General features: G+C 43.7%; 1 protein-coding gene across 1 annotated transcript in view; it reads left to right on the top strand.

Annotated features, from left to right (window-relative positions):
* Window positions 1–25,204, top strand: part of LOC125430113 (twist-related protein 2-like) — a 31,286-nt gene extending 6,082 nt beyond the window's left edge. Inside the window, exon 2 of the mRNA XM_048491876.1 lies at window positions 24,068–25,204. The gene's annotated coding sequence lies outside the window, so the exon portion shown is untranslated. The remainder of the gene's footprint in view (window positions 1–24,067) is intronic.

Genomic DNA, 25,204 nt, shown 5'->3' with positions numbered 1-25,204 from the left:
GATTAAGTAGCACATGCATAAATGGTCCCCAAGCAGGTCTCTGGTTTGGTTTGGTTTGGTTTATTAGATTTGTATACCGCCCTACCCCTGAAGGGCTCTGGAGAAGTGCACTCATTTTGATGGGGTTTGTGCCAGAGGACTCCACAACTGGTTGTGTTTTAGGACATCAGCTGCTCTGGAATATTTCTCCAATGTTAAGTACAATCCAGTCTTTGCTTGTCCTGAACCCTTTGTGCTATACCATGTGCCACGTACTCATCCCACATTCACTGTACTGCTTTGGATACTGTCAGCAGCTACACAGTTGCCACATAACCAGAGATCATCAACGTGACAGATCTTTCTCTAGACTCCATCAGATTTAATTGCAATTCCCAATAAGTGAATTTTAATAATTATGCAAAATGTAATCACCAAAATAATAATTAAGAAGTAACAGTTGACTTTATGTGAATTATCAAACTAAATTCCATCTCTGGGGTGCTGTCTGGTTTCCGGGCTGTATGGCCGTGTTCTAGCAGCATTCTCTCCTGGCAGTTACATACCATCTGTGGCAGCATCTTCCAGGCGATCTGAAGAGGAAGATCGCCTCTGAATGCCAGCCACAATTCAAGCATATCAGGCTAAATTCTGTCATAACCAACTCGAACTAATACCAAATGCGTCCGTGAAAGCCTTTGACAATATATTAAATTCCATCTCCCCAGCCAGAAAAATAAAACAAAGGTCTTTCCCAGTGCTTGCAGAATGTATGTAGTAAGACTTGCACTCAAACAGGCTATGAAGAAGGGGCTATTCCTGCAATTTCCATATTCATCGGGTATTTGTAACTATGCCTTTAAAAAAAACCCTAGATTAAAAGCTGATTAATACAAGTTAGGATCTTACCATGAGATGCCTCTGAAGATGCCAGCCATAGATGCAGGTGAAACGTTAGGAGCAAAACCTACCAGACCACGGCCACACAGCCACTTGATTCTTGCCATAAAAACCTTCAACAATACAAATGAGGATTGTTTTAGAAAAAGTTATGGCATGTTGTGTTTGTATGGGGGGACTGATTCTCCTGTTTGCGCTCTCTCTCTCTCACACACACACACACTCACTAACTTTCTGCAGATGTGAACCATTGTGTTCATACAAACTGCAAGCCTGCAAGCCGTATGGTTACCGTCTTGCGTGAATAATGCAACACGTGTATTTCCTATATGTGTTCAGCTTCCATTTATGCAAACCAAAACCCCAGTTTTCCTGGGTTCTAGCTTGCAGGAGTAGAAGCAGTACTCCCATTGGGAAATCCATGCACTGCCCAATTCCAAGCTTCTGCATGCATCAGGTGTGTCATGGGTACTATATGCTCCCCGCGTATGTGGCTAACAAGTTTTCAGATCACATGACTGGAATATCTGCAGAGGGCTTTTAGCACAACAAATCATGTCATCTCTCATAGTCCTTTACATTGTGAGAGGGGCTATAACTTTAAGGACCTGTTGTGAGGCTTGGAGAATGTGACTCCCCACATGGTCAATCACTCGCTCTTTTTGCTCCCAAACTAAAGGGAAGCTCACTTCAGATCCCTGACTTCTCACTAATTATTGTGGCCTGCCAGTAAAGGACTCAAGTCTTCTTGTTCCAAGGAACATATCAAGGCACATATCAAGGCAAGGAACATATAAAAGGCAAGGAACATATCAAGTCCTTCATCAGTTTCAGGTGATTGAGGAGAGGAGGCAAGAGGCTGTTTCAATTTCCCAATAATTTCTTGCAAGGACACCCATTTTCTCCTATTCTGCCCCCTCCTATTATCTAAGTACATCTGCCATTCACAGTCCACTTAACTTTAAGGAATGATTAGAACTTTCCACATTCATCAAACTCTGCCCACATATTAAAAAAAACTCCTATGAAGATATTTAAAGAGAAAGTTAAGGCTATCAGAGATAATAGCCTCTTTAGTTGCTCACTGGCCTTTTAAGCATCTGATCAATTCACTGCAAATGTTTTAGCATATTATCTGCATCTCATTATAGGACCCTTTTTGAGATACAGGAAGGAAAGAGAAGGGTTTCATGTAGCATGCACAGAGGCTATATGTGTGTGCAAAAAGCAAGCATTATTCTTTTTAGGCAACATGACAACCACATTGACTGCATGTGCGACAGACTGGCAGGCTCCAGGTACATGCGATTGTAACATCTGAAAAGAGCTACAGAACTACAGAAAAGTCATCTTGAATATCTTCTTTTTCATTCCCTATAGATTTATATACATGCTATAGTAATGCATTCACTTTAAAAATAGAACCTGTAATAAATGTGAAGTTTAAACTGTGCGCTCAGCCATAGTGCATTCATAAGAATTAGTTAACACACGTACAAAGACTGTGTACAGTATACAGGAGTTGTGTGTGAATTCCTTTGTAATATGTACAGGGCTAGTAATGTGTGTTAAGTGCCATTAAGTTGCTTCCAACTCATAGTGACCCTATGAATCACTGTCCTTCAAAATGTCCTATCGCTAACAGTAACTTATCAGAATTCAAATTGCCTAACAATAACAAAAAGTGGGCTTTTAACTTGCACGCTGAAAAGCTTCACCAGTAAATCATTTAAAGCTCTGATTAACTAAGCGATCGCTACAAAGTTTGTGTATTACACTTTTTGGAAAATTATTTGAGCTGGAACTCAATATATTTATTATTTATAATTATTTATGTACAAAATTTATATCCCACTTTTCTGCCTAGCTAGGGTCCCATTAAAAACAGAGTGTTATAAAAACTATCATAATACCAATTAAACTAATATATGTATATAAAAGCACTGACACGTGTATATAAAAGCACTGACACAATTAAAACCTAGCATAGGCTTTTCCTGCTGTTTTTGCAGCAGCAGCTTTCACTGTCAAAGAAGCAAACAGTTGTTCAGATTAAATTGTATCTTGCCCCTTTGGGACTGCTTTCATGAACAAACCTCCCAACTATTTCCCCAGTTCTGCTTTGTGAGTTCATATCATTTCTTTGGAGCCAGATCCTGGGTTTTGGTGAATGTCTGGAAGGGAGGAAATGCTGCAGCTTGAGGGGGAGGGAATCTCCATGTTCCCCAATGCAGCCGGGTACTTTGATCAGTCTTGTCGATTGTGATTTGACATATAGCGGCTCATGTGTAGACTTATCCTTCGGCAGTCACCCCCAAGCCTCTCTGGTAAGATTTTGGGGATTTTTTTAACATTTTAAACTTTAAGACCTCTTAAGTACCCAAGATCATGTGGTGTAGAGAGTGACTGATTTCTAAAATGAGATGTGTTGGAACTGAAACCAAAACCCTTTATTGCAATGTAAAACCTAGGAAGCCATAGCTCAAACAGAGTACTGTTTGTGGGATCAGAATCCTAGCAAATCCATAAGATTTGTTTCTCAATGCTATTTTATTATGATATCCAGTAGCACACTAATAATCCCATTACACTCAATAGAAAAAGCAGATTTTCTGTAATTGTGGAGGACCTCTCAGGTATGTAAATTCCAGATCCTAACCTGATGCCCTAACCTCTACACCATGTTTGTTCTGATGTTCATCACTTGACTTTAATCCCTCCTACCTGCTCCATCGGTCAAGATGCAAAGTCTAAAGGATTTTGACTCATTTGAAGCTAAAGGAATTTGGAAAATCACTTGACTTAATCAGCACCAAGATCTCCAGGTCGATCTGACATTTCATATTTGGACCTAGTAGGACTTTGGTGATCCTTAGCCTGGGACAAAGGGTTCTAAGTAGTGGATCCCAATGGAACAGGAAGCTCTGGAAGACTCAATGGCAAATTTGGGTTTGCCCCTTGCGAATGTTATATTTTTACATTTATATTTTACTTCATTTTGTATGCTGTATTTTAAATGGTTTTAATTCGATGCTTAGAGCCCTTATTTTATTTTATCTTATATTGTATTTAATTTATTGAGAGGGCTCCTTTTGCCTATTTATGTTATATTGAAATGTTGTACACCGCCCAGAGCCCTCCGGGGGTGGGCGGTATAAAAGTCAAAATAATAATAACAATAATAGTCAGGAAATACACTAATACTAAATATTCATAAATCTTGAAAAATAAAAAGAATGAAGCGTTCAGTGAGAGTTGTTTTGAGTTTGCAGAACATATACAGGGAAAGGGGGGAAGTGGCATGAAATTGCCATGTTCTTGAGCCCCAAAACATGGAATCAATTTACAAGTAGGCTCCTTTTTTAAAAAAAAAAATTGAGAACCTCTCATAAAGAGGAACAAAATTCTGGGAATCCTGTTTGCTGACTAAGATGCTGCTGGTGGACAATTATAAATTCAGCAGTTTCTTTAATAAGGGGAGGAAAGGGAACGTATGTAAAAACTCCTCACTTTCTTCCCCGGCTGAACTGTCAGCAGTAGTGTCTGAGGGATGAGGGCCCATCCCATGACTGCCAACGCCATTTTAGAAGTAGTCACGGTTCTTTAAAAATTGCAGTGAGGCCCCTACGAATTGAGCGCACAAAATGCTAGTTGCAGGAGTTTGCTGCGCCTGAACAAATGCATGTGTGTGTGTATGCGGGCGGGAGAGGGGACAGCTTTTCATGGGGCTGCAGCACAATATGCCTGATCTGGATTGGGGCCTCACTAGAAGTTTTAAAGAACTATAAATGCTTCTGAAATGGCATCAGCAGTTATTCCCTCTCATAGTTTGGCTCTCGGCCTAACCAACATTACAGGGTTGTTTTAAACGTAAAATGGAGAGCGTATGGTATCCTACGCTTCTTGGAGGAGAGACTGTATATTGACATGAGGAACAGAGAGAATAAATATTATAACACACATCAAAATAACCAATTATTAGTCTATTCATGCTAACAGTGAACCGTAGGATTCATTTTCATACAACACTCGTGCCTGGTTGATATGGGAAGACAGACCAAATTTTTGTTGTGAAGGCCCTTCATGGCTCCCTGGAGCTAGACAAGATTGCTTCAGCCGGCATCTCCTTCTGGGTTCTGCCACCTCTCCGTGGAACCAGGAAGCCACAGCCAACATGACTGTAGCAGCCTTTTCACCAGAGGCTGCTGAGGATAGTATTCCATTCTGTCGATAGTTTCCATTTTTTTGTAAATTGCTCTTCTAACCTTCAGTGCTGAGTTGCAACTAATAAATGTCTATGATCACAAAGAATAGCTTCCTGTGAGGGTGTTGTCGGGCTCTGCTTCCACAGCAGGGCTTTTAGATAAGCAAGGAGCTGAACAGTTGCTATTGTACTATGGGGTGGGGTGGGGGATTTTCCAGTCAGTATGCTCATGCATTGATTTCTTGCAAGCCTTCCATTTGTTCTTTGTAGTAGCAGTGTGAGTTGCCCTGTGGCAGCTGAAAAAAAAGGGGGCCATGCACAGTTAGTTTTCTGCCAGGTAACTGAAAATTGCTACCCAGAGTATTGTTTGTTCATGCCACCATCAAACATGGCAGCCTAAGGCCAGATCATACCCCTCCCAGACAAAGTTGAGGAATTTAAATTGGGAAAGTAGCATTAGGGTGGCATCAATTTATTAAACCAGTGATCCCCAACCTTTTTGAAACTGCAGGTATGTTTAGAATTCTGACACAGGATGATGGATGCAACTACAAAATGGCTGCAGGAGGTGGACACAGTCACAAAATATGAGGGAGTGAGGTTACGCATAACTCATGTAGCAATCCTTCAGCATTTCAGGCAGTACTTCAGGCAGAAGCCGTGATGGACAAAAGCCCCACAGGCCTACCCACTTTCTATAAACACTTGGTGGGCACCAGGAAAGGTGTCAGTGGGCACCAAGGCACCCAGGGGTTCCACGCTGTGGACCCCTGTATTAAATAAATGTGGAAGATCATATCACATCCCATGATGTCTGTTTCAGCCTTTAGCTTTCAAAACCAGAATGAAAAATATGGATATTATCATCCTAAGGATGTCATTCCATATCTAGAAGATGTAATAAGCAGTTGTCCCCTACAGCTACCTCTGCTCCTTAATGTGTATTTAGAACAAGAAGGATGCTTATTCATGCTGGCTCTCCCAACAACCAAGGTTAGTGGACAGAGCATCACACTAGGAACTGGACATCTAGGTTCAAATAACTCTGCTGTCATGAAACTACCTGGCTGACCTGCAGCCAGTTTCTCTCTCTTGGCTTAACCCAACTCATAGGATTGTTGTGAGGATAAAATACGGTAGGAAAGGGAGAACCTATTACATCTAGGTTGCCAACTCTTGTTTGAGATGTATTGTTGAAGGTTTTCATGGCTGGACTCAACTATATATATACACAGATAGCCCTCCTCATTTTCAGCTGCAAACAAGATACAAGAAAGCTCAGGAACATCCTAATCATTCCCTCTGCAATCTGGTCATTGGGCTTACTGGCTGGCTAGTACATCTGCAATGCAAACTTAAGCAAAGTTATACTTTTTTAAGCCTACCTAGAAAGGGTGTAACTACTCAGGATTGCACCACTGGAGTCCTCAATAGTGCAGCACTGGAGAGGATTAGAGAAGACCTCAGAGAAGAAAAGGACAGCATCAAAGGTCAAGGATAGGAGTTAGTAACATTGGTGCAAAGTATAATAGAAGACACTGAATGGGTGTATTATGCTCTGAGAGGTTCATTTAAAATAGAACAGTAGTGGGAGATGTCAGAGGATAGTTTCACACTGGAACTATTCCTCATAACCAAGATTTGAGTCCAGTAGCCCCTTGGAGACCAGCAAAAACTCACACTTCAAAAATCTTTTTGGTCTCTGAGGTGCTACTGGACTCAAATCCAGCTGTTCTATTGCCGGCCGACATGGCTACCCTATGAAACTATCCCCATAATCAAGTAATTGCTCTTCTGGGATTGCTAGCATTATTATTATAGAGGATGCACACATTAGTAGATATTGAACTTTCAAAATATTTTGTCTCCTAGATTTTCTGTTTCAGTTTGACCATGAATATGCTTCCTTCGCCAATTCCTGATTTATCTCTGTAATTTCTTGTTTGAGTTGATTAGCAAAACATGGTCTCCAGGAATATCACCTATCAGAAGAAATAAAATTGCACCAATTCACGATATAATAGCCCCAATTCTGTTTTTTTTAATTGGCCACTGCAGCAAGCTGTCCTGAGGCTGACAACCAGAACAATGCCTTCCAACATATGACCAAACTCTCACCATCCTTAACAATATGGTCAACGAATTGCACAAAGACCATCCACAAACTGTGGAGATTATTCTTCTGTTCCATTCAGAAAGGGGCAAAATTGCAACAAACTACCTCTCCAGAAAAATGATAATGGGGAAAGAATGGGAGACCAGCAGACTGTGTGTACAAATCATAATTGTGTGTAATTGTGTTACCAAATTATAATTGTGTTACCACATTTCACTAGTGTGGCACCACACAAGCTTATAACACACAAGGTATTTACAGCATGGTGGTGGTGAATTGCAGCTGCGGCAAGATTTCTTGTACGGACATATTCCCTCCAGCCTCGCTGTCACTCCCCAGTCTCTCCATGGCAAGCGAATTCACTTATATCACAAATTTGATTTTTCTTTACTACCAGAGCAAGGTAGATTTATAAGGAAACTAGATTTGTAAGGAAGGATTAGAAAGCCAGGGGGTGTAGGAGGTAGAGACTTGGGAAGATATAGTAATTCCATAAATACTTTGAAGTTGATCTTAAGGAGGGAAGGGTTGCCATCTAATTTCTTATCCCTTCAATTTTGCTAAAACATTCTCATTTCAGTTTTATCTCTTGTATAAACTGAATCAGGGAATGTTTGTTTTAATTTTCCATATGATAAATTTTTCACATTAAATGCACATGTTGTATTTCAGTGTTATTTTTGCATCAACTGCTCTTCAACCACATAAAAGGGAAAAATGGGAGCAACAGCAATGAAAATTCATGGAAGAGAGAGGCTTGCAAGTTATACTATACAGAAAGAAAAAGAAACAAAAATGGTATATTTTCAGAATCCTGATTCTGATGAATTGGGTGGGAGAGGCTCCCACCAGACATCAGACCCACTTTATGGCATATCTTCACTACTGGTTGTGCATCCATCGAACCAGTATGTTTTCCCTGCATTGAATCCTGGAAATTATGGTTTAGACTGCATGGCCTGAACATTCTGAGGATCTCTTATCTCCTCTCACAAAACTACATTTCCCAGGATTCTCAAGGAGGGAATGGCTCCTTAGCCAGTTTAAGTCTACCATGTAGATGAAGTTATGCAGCTCAGTCCTGTGTATACTTACTTGGAAATCTGTCCCACTGAGTTAATAGTAGTTGATTGTATTTATACAGCACTTCTGAGTCTTTAAAGCAATTCACACCTATTAGCTCAGCAATCCTTACAACATACTCTGTAAGGTAGCCCAATAAAATTAAGTTTCAGAGGTTAGTTGTATTGGTCTGGAATAGAACAGCTGGATTCAAGTCCAGTAGCACCTTAAAGACCACCAGGATTTTTGGGATATAAACTTTTGAAAGTAGCCTTGCTTCTCAAAAACTTCTACCCTGAAAATCTTGTTGGTGCTTCCAGAACTGAATCTAGCAATAAAATAAAATAAAAAGCTTGTATTGCAGTGGTGGGGATTGTAACTACAGCTTCAGTTTGTGCAGTAAGTTGGGAGACAAATTTCCTGCTTTGCTATTTTTATTGATCTGATTTATACCCTGCCTAAGGCAGCTAACAACTACACAATTACAAAGTAATAGATACAAACAAGGATATAAAACAGAAAAAACATATGCATAATCATTTCTATTAAAATCTTAAAATTTCCTTGCTCCTCCCAACCTTCCCCTGCCTTAGTTCCACCATTTGAGATTGATCAGAAGGGTTATTTTTTTACGCTAAAGTTCTAGCAATTGAGTGATGGATTCTGCCAGCAAAATAAATAACCCTCCTCCCTGCCCAAAAAAGTGGCAGGCAACGGAAAGAAGGAAGAAGTAAGATGGGCAGTAGATCCAACATTTCGTTACAGAGCAATCAGCCGGGCTTTTTAAAATACTGGCGAAGATCTATCTCTGGAGCAATGGACTCTTTAAATCCAGGGAAATATCCCTAGACTAAAGACAGGAAACAACAGCAACAAAAAAGGTGCCAAAAAGGAGGATGCTGGGGGAAAAGCAAGAAAGAGGCAGGTGAGCAAAAAGGCGGCTTGGTTTGGCTTGGCTAGAGAAGGGCAGTCTGGTGAGGACAGGAAACCATGGGGAAATCCCACTATGAAGAAGGGAGTCACAGCTGCATGCATGAGGATGCATTTTCAGTAAAAATGTTAGAGGCATCTTGGACTGTCAAATGACTGGAGGTGAGGGAGATTCTACACATCCCAGCCCATCCAATTATAACATATGTTTTTGTCAAAGGCTTTCACGGCCGGAATCAACTGGCTGTTGTGGGTTTTCTGGACTGTATGGCTGCGGTCTGGTATCTTTAGCTCCTAAGTTCACCTCCATTTATGGCTGGCGTCTTCAGAGGCATGTCATGGTAAGATGTGTTTCTCTCTGGCCATTTCTGCACAGCAAATGTAAAGCGGGTTGCAGGTGGGATAAATGAACCCACCGTAGCCCCAGGCCGTTTGCATGGCTGGACGTCCCCTGGTCAGCGAGCGCATTGGCCAGGGCGCACACCTTCGCACGGAGGCACTTTTCCCCCACTCACCTCTTTCCACTGCGTAGCTACGAAGCCTGGCAGGCATGGACCTCCACAACCATGCTGCAGGCCCTGTGCTCCTCCATAGCTACGCAGCAGAGAGGTGAGGACTGAGAAAAAAGAGAGAAACGCGGCCAAGTGCTTCCTGGGGCAGCCGTTCACTCAGCTGCGACTGCAATCCACATTAAAACGAAAGAATCACAAATAGTGCAATTCTTGAAAAACCTGGGTTGGGGGGAAAACACAGAGCGGACTCCTGTTAGGAGTGGGATCCATGCAAAGTTCCCCCCAAGACAGGTTTTATACTGTGGTTAGTCCACATTTATTGGCCCATGTGGAAGGGGCCTCTGTGGCACAGTGCCATAAGTTTCTCTCCGTGGTATAGTACCAGGCAAAACTTTAGGAGTTAAAACTACCAGACCCCAGCCATAAAATCCACAAAAGCCAAAAAATTCTGGATTTCCCCCACACCACTTTCCAGTACCAACTTCTAGTTTACTCCTGCAAAATCTTAGAAAACCTTACAAAGATAAGAGTCTTCACAATGTGGATTTAGAAGATCATTGTCTGCTCTCCTGTTCCCTCAATGCATTTCACAGCAATTTTTTTGTTCTTAAACAAATTCAGGAGAGAGTTAATACCACACACACAACATTGCTACGAGGCACAACTACTAATATTAGTAACAAGCAGACCCAGAGGCAGTGGCTGAATACCATGCCGTTCCAGAATCCAGGAAAACAGGAAGAGTGTTTAGGAAAATATCCATTCATGGTCAGAGGAAAAGGCTAGAAGACCAAGCTGGGGTGGGAACAGCTTGTTATGCCCAAAGCAAGACTGATTCATTCCACTTTCCAAGATTTCAAAAGAGGAGGAAGGGTTTTCTCACTTTGAGCTTTTGGCTGCCCAGTTGGTGGCAGAAAAAGCCATTAAGTCACAGCCAACTTATGGTGACTCTGTGGGGTTTTCAAGGCAAAAGAATAACAGAGGTGGTTTGCCATTGTCTGCCTCTGCATAGTGACCCTGGACTTCCTTGGTGGACTCCCATCCAAATACTAATCAGGACCAACCCTACTTAGCTCCCAAGAGCTGACAAAATCAACTATAACTAACTGACATTAATACAGGACATGCATGAGCCTACCTGGGCTCACAAACATACCTTGTTCCTCCTTTCCTTTCTCCCATGGAGAAACCCAGATAGAAATGAATGCTGCAGTCCTAAGCAGAGTTACACTCAAATTGTTTAGATTTGCATTGTACTCACCTACAATGTATGAACATGCTCTTGCCAAATAACCAAAGCTAGATTTTCACCCATAAACTGAGGTTCTAAACCTGGACACAACCCTGGTTTAACTTCCAGAGGGTTTGTGGTCAGAAATCATACCTGGCTAATCTGTGGTCCCTTCTGCACAGGCAAAGTACAATGGGTTGCAGTCAAGGTAAAGCACCCTGTGTTGCCGTTGGGGCGTTCACATGCCTTTGTGCAGGCAGCAAACGGAGCCTGCGGAGGCAATGCGAGCTGCCATCACGCCTCCCTGGAGGGGAGGGCAGAAGGGACTGCTGGCTCCCAGTTCCCTGGGAGCTGGGAGCAAGGGGCAGCAGCAGAGGGGCAATAAAAACATGGGTGGCGTCAAGGGTGCCCAAAGACGCCAGGCAGCAGGACTTGCTGCCTTGCCGTCTTCTTCCTGGTCACATCGGGGGCGATTTTGTGCTCCCCCCCACGTGACCATGTTAGTGGCGCCCAGGGACAGAGTATACCCCTCGTCCCCAGGTAAATACGACACTGTTCTTGAATAACCCATTTTGTGGGGAGGGAAAGGCGGGGTGGACTCACATTAGGGGTGGGAACCATATGGTTTTATCCTGTTGTTACCTCGGGTTTATTAGCCCATGTGGAAAGGGCCATTGTGTCGTCATTCAGATAGCAAGGGCAAATGGAGGATGTTTCTCAACTGGCATTCTCCACGAAAGAAGGCAGGGATGAACAAAGGGTGGGTGTGAGCTCAGCAAGAAGTCAGATTTGTGTGTATTCCAGCATAATGTTAGGTTGCTGGAATATATGAATGCAGCTGATGAGGCAGGGTGTTCCAATCTAACAGGCGCCAGCGTCCCCTGAGCTCTCTGACTAACAATGAAATTACTTTATAGGGAGCACAGTTCCTCTGCCTTTTTGACTTTGATGCACATCCTTATGCTTTGCCCTCCCCCGAGTGTATCTTCTTTTCTCACACTCCACCCAGAGAATGGTGGGAAACTCTCAGCTCCCTCACATACAGCAAGCCCACACAGGAGAGTTTTAATTCCTCCCACACTCTGGATTCTACGGGTAGGTTATATCCCTTCTCCCCCCCGCCCCACCCGCCCGCCTGCCCGCCCATGATTTTCCACATTAAAGCCTTTTCCTTTTGCTCCATTGACAAAAGGGAAAATACTCTTGAGAAGATAACACAGTCCTTCCTTCCCAATGCACTCCCAAGATGGAGAGAGGTCATAAAGTTCACCTGGGGCAACAAAACTGCTTGGACCAACCCAGTTTTGAGGGGGAAAGACTGCATGTCTCATTGGAGAAGAACTAAATAATCAAATAATATCAGGAGTGTTATTATGAAACCCCAGAGAAAGGTTCTGTGGCACCTTCTGCCATTCACCAGTTTGGGTTGGAGCTCCAGCCATGGCCCCTGCTTGCAGATTGAGGCCTGACTGCCATTACTTGTGCTCTGAACACATCCTGGTTAAATTACTGCAATGCGCTCGCCATGGGGGCTGCCTTCAAAGGCAGTGTGGAAACGACCACTGGATCAAAAGGCAGCTGCAAGATTGCCAGCTGGAAGAGATTATGAGGAATGTATCTTGTCATTGCTGAAGATACATGGCTGCCAATTCATTTCTGGGCATAGTTCAAACTGCTGGGCCTTTAAGCAGCCCTCCCAATTGGGAGGGTGCCAATTTATTTAAAAGGCTAGCTTGCTCTCACAAGAACTTACCCAGCAGTTGAGGTCTGTACTTCCACTTGGAAAGATAAGATGTGTGGCTGATAGAGACAGGGCCTGCTTGGTGGTAGCCTCTTGGCTTTAGACAAACTTGTTGAGTTTTAGATCTCAGGTGGAGATATTTTTATTTTCCCTGGTGTTTAGTGATAGTTATCACCTATATTTTTCTCTCCTTCCTCTACTCTTATTCATGACTAGCGGACCCAGCCACGCTTCGCTGTGGCTTACCAGCAACGCAGCCACCGCCACATCCAGCCCCTGCCGGAGGAGGGAGGTCCGGCGGCACCAGCTCCACCGACGGCCCTGGTTGTGGTCTCCCTGAGAAGTGCCTGCAGGGCCCTCACCGCCCACTGCTGGCCCAGTCTCGCGCACCCTTCAGACCACAGCAGCCCTCCAAACGCATCAGCTTTGCCCTGGCCCGGGATGTGCACAGCCACCATGGTCTGAAGGGTGCACATTGCGTGGGCCGAGGGCGTGCTCCTGCCGAGACCAGGCCAGCACTGGGCGGCGAGGGCCCTGCAGGCGCTCTGCAGGGAGGCCGTGACCGGGGACTTCGGCGGAGCTGGTGCCACCAGTCCTCCCTCCTCCGGCAGGGGCCGGATGTGGTGGTGGCTGCATTGGTGGTGGCGCGGAGGTGGGGTGCAAGGCAGCAAAACGCGTCTGCCTCCTGTGGCGGTGAAGAGGTCTCCTGAAGGGCCTCCTCTCTGTCGGCGATGTTGGGCATGTGCTGTGGAACTGTGGGAACCAGGAGGGCACACCACTCTAACGGGTGCAGCATTCGGCGGCTCAGCATCCACCTCGTGAGTGAAAAAAGCATTTTACCTGGCACAGGTGAGGTATTTGGTAGAAGTGAGTAGAAGTTCCTCCAGATTTGGTAGAAGCAAAACACGCTCGCTTAGGTGAGCAGAGGTCCCAGAAAATTGCAGCTGATTTGGTCCAGGCGTTTTGGCGTCAGGGCGTGACTAACAAAGCCATTGTTTGCTTTTTATATATATAGATTAGTTTTATTGCTTCCATTTTATAGCATCATTTCTCCCCTTTGGTTTCTTTGTTCCATGCTGCTGATCTCATTTTGCTAGTTTTCATACTTTTGCTGTTTTCACTGTGACTGGAAGGTGGACATTTTTAAACAAGCAAGTGAAGGTAGTTCCTGTGTGGCAAGGATTTTCCACTTTGCATTCATTGTTTCTGTGAAACAACAAAATTCTTCTGCATGGGAGTTTTTTGCACTCTTTCCTCATGTGGCTGCCATTTTTCCTAATGCATCAAGGGCCTTTTCATTTTTTTAAAAAAATGGAAATCTTTATAGCACTATAACAAGAAAATGGTTATAGCACTATAGCAATTACTGATTTGATTTTAAAAAATACCCTTCTAGTTTTGCAATGGGAAAAATGTGGGACAGGAGCAGCTGATAGCAAGAAAATGACACCAATACGGGTGGGACCATTGCAGGGCAAGAAGATGTGGCTCTTTCTGTTTGGATGACATGACAATGTGCTTGGACTGGGCTCTTTCAAAAAGGACTGACGTAAAGCAGCTTTGAGGAATAGCTTATTGAAGAAGGAAGAAAGATTATTAGGACATGATACAAACACAACATTGTATGGATGCTTTAATGAAAGGTACTGTGGTTTGGAAGCCAAAGCAAAGCAGAGCAAAACCTCGCTGTGGTGGCAGCTGAACCCAATTAATTTTGTTCTTATCCCACCCTTGCAACACAATACTTTGCTCTTCCCATGTGATCCCTAGTCCCGGCTGCTGAGGTAATGTGTGACAAAAAGTTACTCAGAGAATTTCAGAACCCTTCTTCTGTTTCAAGATCAAAATCTGGTCAAGAATTCAGAACAACAGGGAATTGAAGGTAGTGTGAGAGAAGCATCATTTCCCATGAAGTGAGACACTCATTTATCTTCTTGGTCCAATTCTGATCCCTGGTGAAACATCAGTTGTCAGTCAGTTTTGAAGGCATGCTGGCATCCAACTTGCTCAACTAAGTAGGTTGCTCACAGAAATGAAACTGGGCTGTGTTGTCGGTTGACTATTCTGACATGGCGCTGTTCATACAAGTAGACCCTTTGGGAGAGCAGTCGTATTTGGAGCTGGGCACCATAGTCGTGCTTTCAATAGCACCTCAGTGTGCAAATGTCTGCCAATCTCTCTGCTGTAATAGGATTCACTACCAATTGCTGCTCCTCAAAGTCAAGGTTCAACGCACAAAAATTGGCCAGCCTATCCCACCACCACCACACTCAGCTGCAGAGGCAAATCAAGGGAAAATGTAGCTCATTGCAAAATCAGAGTTTTCGGCCCCCCTCCCCCCGTATGGGCGGCCAATCTCCCCCACCACAACCAAACATGTATGGACCTGGGGGGCGGGGGAGGAGAAGGGGTGTGTGTGTGTGAGGGGGGATGATTTTCCATCCTCCACATGACTAAGTGGCCGCAGCCCAGGGACATTTGACCCCTATGTCCCCCTGGGTGGTACGCCCCTGCTCAGCTGATAACTCTCAGAGGCAGCTTTTTTTTTGCTCAGTTTGGTTGTTGCCAAATTGATGAAATCAAATCAGACAATGGGCTTGGGAAGAGGAAGGTTAATATCCTAAGCAAATGTGCAGGACTCACTTTTCCTCCCTGAAGATTTGTAGGCATTGCTGTCTATTTCCAGCTAGGCTTCGCTTTCCCAGCTGAATGCCAGGTTTCAGAATTTGGGTTTGCAACGCTCAATAATTCTGACACATTGAATTCTGGGTCTCTTGGGCTACCATGGGCTGCTTGTAATCTTAGTGAGGTGCTTGCGTTCCAGTTGAATTGGTAATTCTCACCTACTTTTTGGCATCGTTACACATTTTATTTCAAGAGGTGTGCAGTACTATAAAAACTGTAACCCTCCCTGCCTCAGATTTAAACTGACAGGCACAGTAGGGTTCAACAGATCAAAGGAATCTCCCTTAAAGTACAAAGTCCCAAATCACTTTCAAGACATTATTTATAGCAGGAGCTTTCACAAGCCGGAATGCCAACAAATAGGTTAGTCTTTCCAGATGATACAGCAAATATGTTAGTCTATTCAGGGTGTGGTTGCCAATAAAGAAGAAGAGTTTGGATTTATATCCACCCTTTCTCTCCTGTAGGGAGACTCAAACTTTCCCTTCTCCCCTCACAACAAACACCCTGTGAGGTAGGTGGGACTGAGAGAGCTCAGAAGAACTGTGACTAGCCCAAGGTCACCTCGCTGGTGTGGGTGGGAGTGCACAGGCTAATCTGAATTCCCCAGATAAGCCTCCACAGCTCAGGCGGCAGAGTGGGGAATCAAACCCGGTTCCTCCCTTTGGGAATTTTGGACCAACTGGATTCAGAGCCAAGAAGTACATAACAATTTCATAACTGCAGCAATTATACCCAATAGCCTTTTAGTAACAAAAAGAATAGCCCAATCTACTGGTCTCTGAAGTGTTCTGAAGAAGAACCAAAAAACTTCTAAGCTGTATGATTTGGACCAACACAGCTAGCTATTTTTTAAAATAATATATAGAAGCTGCAATTTGCAGAAGGCTTTGAAACAAGGGCACCACATGAACAAATTCCCCACCATTGGGCCCTTCTGCTACCTCTATTCCTTTGGAAAATACAAATATAGCCCTGGGGTATAGGGGACTCTATGCATACACTGTGGCACAGCAGAAGGAATTTGTCCAGGAGACAGTTTCAAAGAAGACTGGTCCTTGATCCAACACTGCAAGCAGGAGTGGGTTGGCCATTGAACTTACAGGAAAACTAGCTAAGAGGCCACTGCCTGGGCGGGCTACTAACAGCCAAGAACAAATGGCCAAGTCCCAGTCGGTCAACTGAACACTGTAGGATCCGTTCCACCTGGCTGCCTCCAGGACCATGTGAACTTCCCAATCCCTGCTTGCGAGCAACATACTTTTCATGTTATTCAGCAAGACTGCTCAAGCAGCTCACTGTCACTGAACAAATTAATTATTCCTTGACTGGGATGCTGTGTGGTTTCCGGGCTGTATGGCTGTGTTCTAGCAGCATTCTCTCCTGATGTTTCGCCTGCATGCAGCCTGCATACAGCCCGGAACCCACACAGCACCATATATTTCGCCTGCATACAGCCCGGAAACCACACAGCACCCCAGTGATTCCGGCCGTGAAAGCCTTCGACAATATATTCCTTGACTGTTTGGAGATCCTGAATGTGCCAGGTAAGCAAGAAGGTTGACAAACAAGCCTAATAACTGAATGAATACTAATGGGTTCCATGTGATGAATTAACAAACGTTAATACAATACAAATAAATAACATTTCATTAAAACCAAACATGCTTTAGCCAGCTAGCCTTCCTCGGTGGCACAAATTGTTAAAATATACACTATAAAGTGAAATTATTCAAAATACAAAATGTGTTTCTGACGTAAGCTTTAGGATGAGCCCAAAAAGTGGAGCCCGTTAATTAACTAGATAATTCCCCCTTCAACCAGAATAAATTAGGATAATCAAAAATCATTTTTCATATTGTTGTTGTAACTGGTCCAAATACCTCCGTAAGCAATGTCAGAGTGAATTGTAACTCTGTGTGTATATCCACACGCAGGAAACAAAATACGACCCTGTTCCTGAATAGGCTGCCTGGTTTTGCAAATTTAAAACATGTTGGTTAACCACAGATATTAAATATCCTTAGAGATTAAATATGTTTTTGAAAAATAAAAACCTAGATTTTGTAAAGGCAAAGTTCAGCAACCCTTGCTTTAATTCTCTCATAATGCAAAATATAAAAAGTGATTCAATGAACTGCTTTGGGATTTGTTGCCAAAGAAAATTAAGCCAAAATCCTGAGATCATGTACGATTGACTGGATCACAGAAAACCTCTTTAAAGAAACCCCAGCCAGAAGCTGTGAAGCTACTTACAGAAAAGTGTGTTGATTCTAAGGACCTGATGACATTGATTTACTGGTTCTACCAAGGGAATTAGAAAAGAAGCGGATTAGACAAATTTGCCCTGCAAATGGGCGAACTCAACAATTGCCCATACACATGGCTTCTCTGTTGTAACCCCCACCGACCCACCGACGGAATGGCCTGCCTGAGGAGGTCAGGTGACTCCCACTCTCCTGGCCTTCTGCAAAATACTCTTTTCCAAATAAGCAGTAGGGTAGCCATGTACAAAATGATTTACAAAATTACTTGAACAAATTATTTCGAACTGTGGACTATACAGCTATGAATAGTTTGCCATAGGTTGGATCCTACTATGTTTAGTTTAGTTCATTATTACTGTCTTTGATTAACTATTACGTGCCACTAGTTTCACAAAACAACAAAGTGGAACAGAGCCTATTATGTAATTTTCAATTATTTAATGTCATGTTAACACTTTGGCCCCTTCCGCACATTTGCAGAATAATGCACTTTCAATCCATTTTCAAAGCACTTTGAAGCTGGATTTTACTGTATGGAATAGCAAAATCCACTTGCAAACAATTGTGAAAGTGGATTGAATGTGCATTACTCTGCATGTGTGGAAGGGGCCTTTGCTTTGCTTCAATTCCGTTTTTTAAATTCGTGGATAGTTCGACAATCCAGATCCTGTCGCATTGTTTGCTGGATGTCTTATCCTGTTGATTGTATTGAATTACTCTGTGTAATCCGCCCTTGAGTCCCAGTGAGAAATGCAGACTATAAATAATGCAAGTAAATTTTAAAAATTCAAATTCATGTTAATAACTATTAGGCACCATGACTAAATATAACCTCCATGTTTAAAGTCAGTATACCTCTAAATACCAGTTGCTGTAGGGGAGAGAGGGAAGTAGGCCTGCAACTCACTAAAACTGGGGGGACCCAAATTTTTGAGGAAAATGAGGATATGTGAATCTACTCTTAAATTGCAATGATAAGCATGTGTAAAATGCCATCAAGCCACAGTTGACTTATGCTGACCCTGTAGGGTTTTCAAGGCAAGAGATGTTGGGAGGTGGTTTGCCACTCCCTGCCTCCATACGAACCTAATCTCATCAGATCTTTGAAGCTAGAGAGAGTTGTGAGCTGCGACTGGCCCAGCAGGATTCATACGGAAGACTGAGGAATCAAACTCAGTTTTCTAAATTACAGTCCACTGCTCTGGACCACTACACTATGCTGAGTCTCAGCAATTATATAAATTTAAATACAGAAAATTTAAGAAACACTGTCAAAAGATATTTGGTCCTTTTAGTCTGACATGGATTGAGCAAAATTGCTGCTGATTTATCTAAGGCTGATTATGCACAATGTGCTTGCTGCGAGATGGGGGTAAATGCTGTTGCAGCAAGATTTCTCATACAGGCCTGTTTCCTCAAGCTCTGCTTTCACTTTCCATTCTCTCCATGGCAAGGGAGATCACTTTTAGCACAATTTTTAATTTGCTTCACGGCTAGAGTGGGGAAGTTTGCCATTGAGCACAGCTTTGCTGCGGAGATCTTCCTTCCACCCACAGCCAGCCTTCCCTCTCCCTCATGCAGCTTTGCATGCCTTCCCTCTCACCCCCCCCCCCCCCAATGTTGCTGGCTGCTTCAAGTAACAAAAAAAAAGTTCACTCACACAATAATTCTCTTGATATTTCGAGATATCGATATAAAGAGAGCTTGGAAATAATAAGCTCCAGTGGCAGCATCAGCAACAGAAAGTGTTGGGGGAGGGGAGGGGGAAGAATATCTGCTCTAGGATGGTCCCCTTCTTTAGCAACCTGTGGTCCAGGGAACTGCTTTGCCTCTTTCATTGATGGCGGGGGTGGGGAGGGGGTTACTTTTGGAACAATGATATCAACATGAGTGCAGCTTAAAGGGCTTAAAGGGCTAAGCCAGCAGTCTTGACTACCAGGAATAATGAGGTCTGTGCCTTTAAGAATCACTTGATGAATGCAGTTAAGAGAACCAGGCCTGGAGAGCTCTCTGCAGAAAAGTTCCAGGGACAGGAGGGAGTGCCTCCTCATGTGTAAACAGAGAAATGCAAAAAAGAGCTCTCTGCAAGCCCACTGAGCAGAGAAGAGTCCCAAGGTGGGCCTATGGTTACATATCCATGCTTTTAGAGCAGATTTACACCTACCCATTCATCCCCAATTTTATAAAAACTTTTTTACTAGTTGATAAAGGCTGGCAGCTGTGGGGGGAGGAAGTTGGCCTCTGTACCCCACTTGCAGTGGCTACCCTTTCTGGAGAACATGCCACATCTTAAGGTTCAGCATAACCCTGGTGCAGTCACAGCCACAGTATTCCTGGGTAACTTCATTTCCACATGGTCCAAATATCCCAGGATGGGTAAGTGAAATATTCCGGTTCATGCAAGTTTTCCACACGGTTTCGGTGCTAAAGCGGGCCTGCACTGGTGATGCCCTGCGATATTTCCCTTAGCCCAGGATTTTAAAAAATTGCCGGCTGGTGTGTGTTTGAGTGCACAGGCTAATCTGAATTCCCCAGATAAGCCTCCACAGCTCAAATGGCAGAGCAGGGAATCACACCCAGTTCATCCAGATTAGAGTACACCTGCTGTTAACCACCACGCCAATTCTCAGCGCCTGTCCATTGGTGGGGTGGGCCAGGGCAGCGAGGTGGGAAAAACAGCCCCAGTTCTGCTACCAAGGAGTTTTGCACAGCGGCGGAAGCCACCGGAGCAACAAAGTGCATTTCAAAAGAACCTCAACCTTTGCGGTTCTGGAAATCCGCAGAACAAAACCGATGCTGTGGGCCAGTGCTGGAGCAAAAACGTGGCAGACACGCTGCAGTGCCTGGAGCCGTGCAGAACTCCCAATTGCATTGGGGCATTCCCCATGCCAACAGAGGAGCAATTTCGCCATGCAAAACTGGCTCAGCTGTTTTTCTGCACTCTTGCATTCCTGCTGGGTGACCTTGGGCTAGTCATAGTTCTGGTCAAAATCTCTCAGCCCCACTTACCTAATAAGGTATCTGTTGTGGGGAGAGGAAGGGAAAGGAGCTTGTAAGCCACCTTGAGTCTCCTTACAGGAGAGAAAGTTGGGGTATAAATCCAAACTCCTCCTCCTCCTCCTCCTCCTCCTCCTCCTCCTCCTCCTCCTCCTCCTCCTCCTCCTCCTCCTCCTCCTCCTCCTCCTCCCCCCTCCCTCCCCCTCCTCCTCCTCTTCTTCTTCTTCTTCTTCTTCTTCTTCTTCTTCTTCTTCTTCTTCTTCTTCTTCTTCCTTCTTTTTAAAAATGTTAAGAAAATCCATGTACAGGTAGCGCAGATTAACTCAAGGTTGGCCTTCAGAAAAAATGTGAAAAGTTTAAAACTTATTTCAATTTGAAATAATACTGCCACTTACAGGAAATACCTAAGGGCAATCAGTTTGGTACAATGCATTCCCATCTCTGTTTTTCTCTGCTTTTTTTGCACAAATTTAGTACACATTCCTGCAATTTTCAAAAAAAAATCTGCATACGTTCCTTCATACAAAGGAACAGCAGCTAAAACAATGCAGATTAAGCCTGAACGATTTTCCATTCTTGAGCTATTTGTGAAACACAGAAGTTAACATAGTAATACAAATTCATCCTTGATTAGCCATGTAGTTTTTTGATACCCTTGGGGACTTGAAGTGATTTACAACTTTCTCCTCTCTTCCATTTTATCCTCACAACCCTGTAAGGTAGGTTAGCCGGAGACCACATAACTAGCCCAAGATCACCCAGTGAGCTTCCATGGCAGATTGAAGATTCAGAGCCAGGTCTGACACTCTACCTAACGGCTGCAACACACTTGATATCAAGATAATTGCCTGAGACACCTTTCTCTAGAAATCTCTAGTATCGGAACAAGACCACCACATGACTGGCACCAGCCAAAGGGCTTTTGCAGTGCCCATGGTTCTCTATTCCAACACAGTCATTTTTCGTGTAATGAAATATCATGAATGTATCATTTTATCACACATGCATTGAAAGCCGTTTAATTATCCCATTTCGCACTGCCACGATTCACACGCCGTGCTGTTCCGACTGCAACTGTTCACTGTAGCCACTGCTGTACATAGGCAATCCCACTGCTCTCTGGGTTGTCTTCCCCACCACCATTTATAGCAGAGCACAGGAGGCAGCCTGGTCCTTTTCCCTGGAGATCCAGACGGAGCTTGGTGAAAGCAATCCACATCAGTGACACAATTTCCTTATCACACCTCTCCACAGGAGAAGGTACAGGGGAAGCCATTCCCAAAAATGATTATGTCCTGGTGGAGCTGGAGAGGTACAAATGGTAGAACATGTTATATTTGACTGTGCTAATTACAACCAGTGGCATAGTGCCCAGGGAACGTGGGGGGCATCTTGTACCGGGCACATGCCGTTCTGGGGTTGTGGTGGGGCCGTTCCGGAGATGTGGCAGGGCAGGGCGTGGTGCAGGGCAGGCAGGGGCATGACAGGGGCCAGGGCACACCCCAGGTGCAGTTCCCCCTCGCTACGGCTCTGATTACAACCATATCCGTGGTGTATGTATCACTCCAGTATTCACAGACTATTCAAGGAGGCACAAATTGTTTTATCTTTCACTGATGATCTCTGGTAAGAATCCTGAAATGTTGCACCATGTTGCAAAATGTGATCTGATTACAAGTAGGATTAAGAGGTCCTTGACTGATTCTATCAATCGATAAAGCGGTTCTGTTGTTTTAGTGTCTACTTTATTTAACTGCTGCATATTGTATTTTATCGTTTTTTAATCCTGCACTGGTCTTGGACAGTGAATAATTGGGGATTTCTAAGAGATGAATGGACTGAGCATCACAATTGAAAGTACTGCCCAGTGACTTCTGGCCTTTTGTCAATTTCACTGGAAGGCAATTTCACTGCAACACTCCCCTGCTCGCCTCCCAGTCACTCTGTCAAGGAGGTCCAATGGTCTCTTAACTGATGTTATATTTACCAGGCAGAGCCTTACATAGAACTTTTGTGTTTCTGGAAGTCCAGAAAGGACATGGTAGGTTCCTTCGACACGAAGGAGCGGGATGATAGGCACTTAGCACAAGTTAGGAGCAGTTAAATGTTAAAAGCAAGATAAAGTTACACAGACTTGCCTAAGTGATCGCGGAAAATAAAATAATATCGGCTGGTTTATGATCCCTGGAAAGAACCTGGATCTCAGCTGGTTTCATTTAAAGTAGAAAGGAAACACAGTTCAAAGGAGCCGGTCTCTCATCTCAAAGGGTTTTGTGTGTTTAATTTCCTTTGGAGAAAAATAAAACTGACTCAGAAAGGAACTGGGATGGGGTGGGGGGAGAGGTATTTAGCATGTCTCAGGCCAGCCAATCAGAAAGTGCAATCTCTGGATCTGAAGTTCCCCCCAAGAATAAGATCTTCTTGAAGGCAGAGTATCCGACGTTTTAAAATCCAGTTTTGTTATGCCTCTGGGCCAGTAGGCAAGAAAAAACTCCTAATTTGGTAAAATGGCTCCTTTTCAAGCTTGTAGATGGGGAAGTATATTGTTGCTTATAGTATATTTCGAGCACTGCCCAAATATTATCAATTTACAAGAAATGTGATTCAGTTTTTAAAAGGAAGATTAAATTTTTTAAAGCGAAACAAATTTCTTTTCATTCTGAATGTGTGTGTATTCCACGTGTACGCTCTCTTCCCACAAAAGAGGCATTTAATCGTAATCCCCCATTCAAAGCAGTATGGTCCAGAAATACCACTTGTACACAACTATCTATTTAGAAATCCTGATACTAACTGTGAACTTAGGCAAATCATGAGAGAGAGGGCAGGAAGAAGAAGAAGGGGCTTACAATCTCCTTTCCCTCCCTCCCCCATAACAAACACCCTGTGAGGTGGGTGGGGCTGAGAGAGCTCCGAAGAACTGTGATTAGCCCAAGATCACCCAGCTGGCACGTGCTGGAGTGCACAAGCTAATCTGGTTCACCGGATAAGCCTCCATAGCTCAAGTGGCAGAGTGACAAATCAAACTTGGTTCTCCAGATTAGAGTGCACCTGCTGTTAACCACTACACCACACTGGAAGTGGTGAGTCAGTGTTGGTGTCCCATGCCCCTTTCTTACATGCTCAGGGTAATATCAATCTCCACTTTGGGCTCAATAAGGAATTTTCCTCCAGACCAGGTTGGCCAGGGATCCTGGAGGTTTCTTGCCTTCCTCTGAGCATAGAGCAGGGGCTACTACTGGGAGATCTGGGAGGAGGGAGTAGTAGTAGATTTCTCGTGTTTTGCAGGGGGTTGGACTAGGTGACCCCGAGGTCCCTTCCAAGTTTCAACACTATGTGGGTCATAGTGGCATTTTCTGAGCCAAACACAACTGCTCAACTTCAAAGTATTCTCCGTGTGATGTGGCCCTGAATTTTATTTGTTGTGTGTCTTTTCTTTCTAGATAAACTCAGGAAGAAAGCCACCATGCACCGTGCTTGTGCCTGAGACAAGAGCAGCAATGATGAGAGTCCTATTGGGATGAACTGAAGACACCTGTCCTGCTGCTTTTCTATCGCCAACTAGATGGAAAAGAAACCCCTCTGGGATCCAGGAGAGGAGATTCCAATGCTCTCTTGCTGTTGCTTTGGGAAGAACGATGCCACATAGTGGTGACTTCAACAGGCATGGACGACTTTGCTTGTAACAAGCTGATCTCAAAATGTCTACAGAACTCTGTGAAGAGCTAATTTATTTTTGAGTTTGCAGGTTTTAAGAGTAGTTTTTTTAAAAGTCGCTTTCTATTTCCTAGGAGAGTTGGCTTTGTCGTAGGACTAACTCCGTTTCTTTGCGGAGAAGTCCCAAATCCACAAGACCTGAAACTTTTTTGAAGTAAGTTGCTTCCTGCCTTTGCTTCAGCCTGGACTAAATTTCTAAAACCAGCATTGCTTGGAGAGCTTACCCAATCCATTAACTTGGAAGTCTTGTTCCTTCTCAGTGAGGGTGAAGGCTGGTCCTGGTTACTTGGACCAAGGGAAATGCATTCTGCACATGCTCAGGAACATAACCTTCAAAATTATCGTTTCATATTCTAGGATTGATATAAAAAGAGGGTCTGTACTAAGCTCAATCTAGTCCTTGACTGAGGTTGGGCTTTATTTTTAGAGCATTGGTCTGCAGTAGCTAAATTCAAATCCAATAGCAACTTACAGACCAACGAGATTTTCAGGATACAAGCTTTTTAGAGCTTTGACTTTCAAAAGCTCATACCCTAAACACCTTGTTGATCTCTGATGGGTACTGGAGTTGAATCTAGCTGTTCTGGGCTTTATTTTACTCATCCAAAGACAGTTTACTAGTGTATTTCCACATGGTTAAAAAATACAATATAAATTGTGTCCTATTATTAACCATGGCAAGGGTAATGAAGAGAAATCAGATGGTTTACCTGGGGTTTTCCTGTTTCCCTTGGAGTTATATAAAAAGTGGGGGTGGTTTACCATTCCCTAATGAATAATTTTCTTCACCCTCATTAGACTGTTATTCCCAGTATTTCTTGTGGCAAGCTGTGACTTAAAAAAATAAAAAAAACTGATTAAAA

This window comes from Sphaerodactylus townsendi, linkage group LG03 (genome assembly GCF_021028975.2).
Source record: "Sphaerodactylus townsendi isolate TG3544 linkage group LG03, MPM_Stown_v2.3, whole genome shotgun sequence".
Lineage (NCBI taxonomy): Eukaryota > Metazoa > Chordata > Lepidosauria > Squamata > Sphaerodactylidae > Sphaerodactylus > Sphaerodactylus townsendi.
Note: the sequence above shows the minus strand (reverse complement) of the source record. Positions and strands in the feature narration are given on the sequence as shown.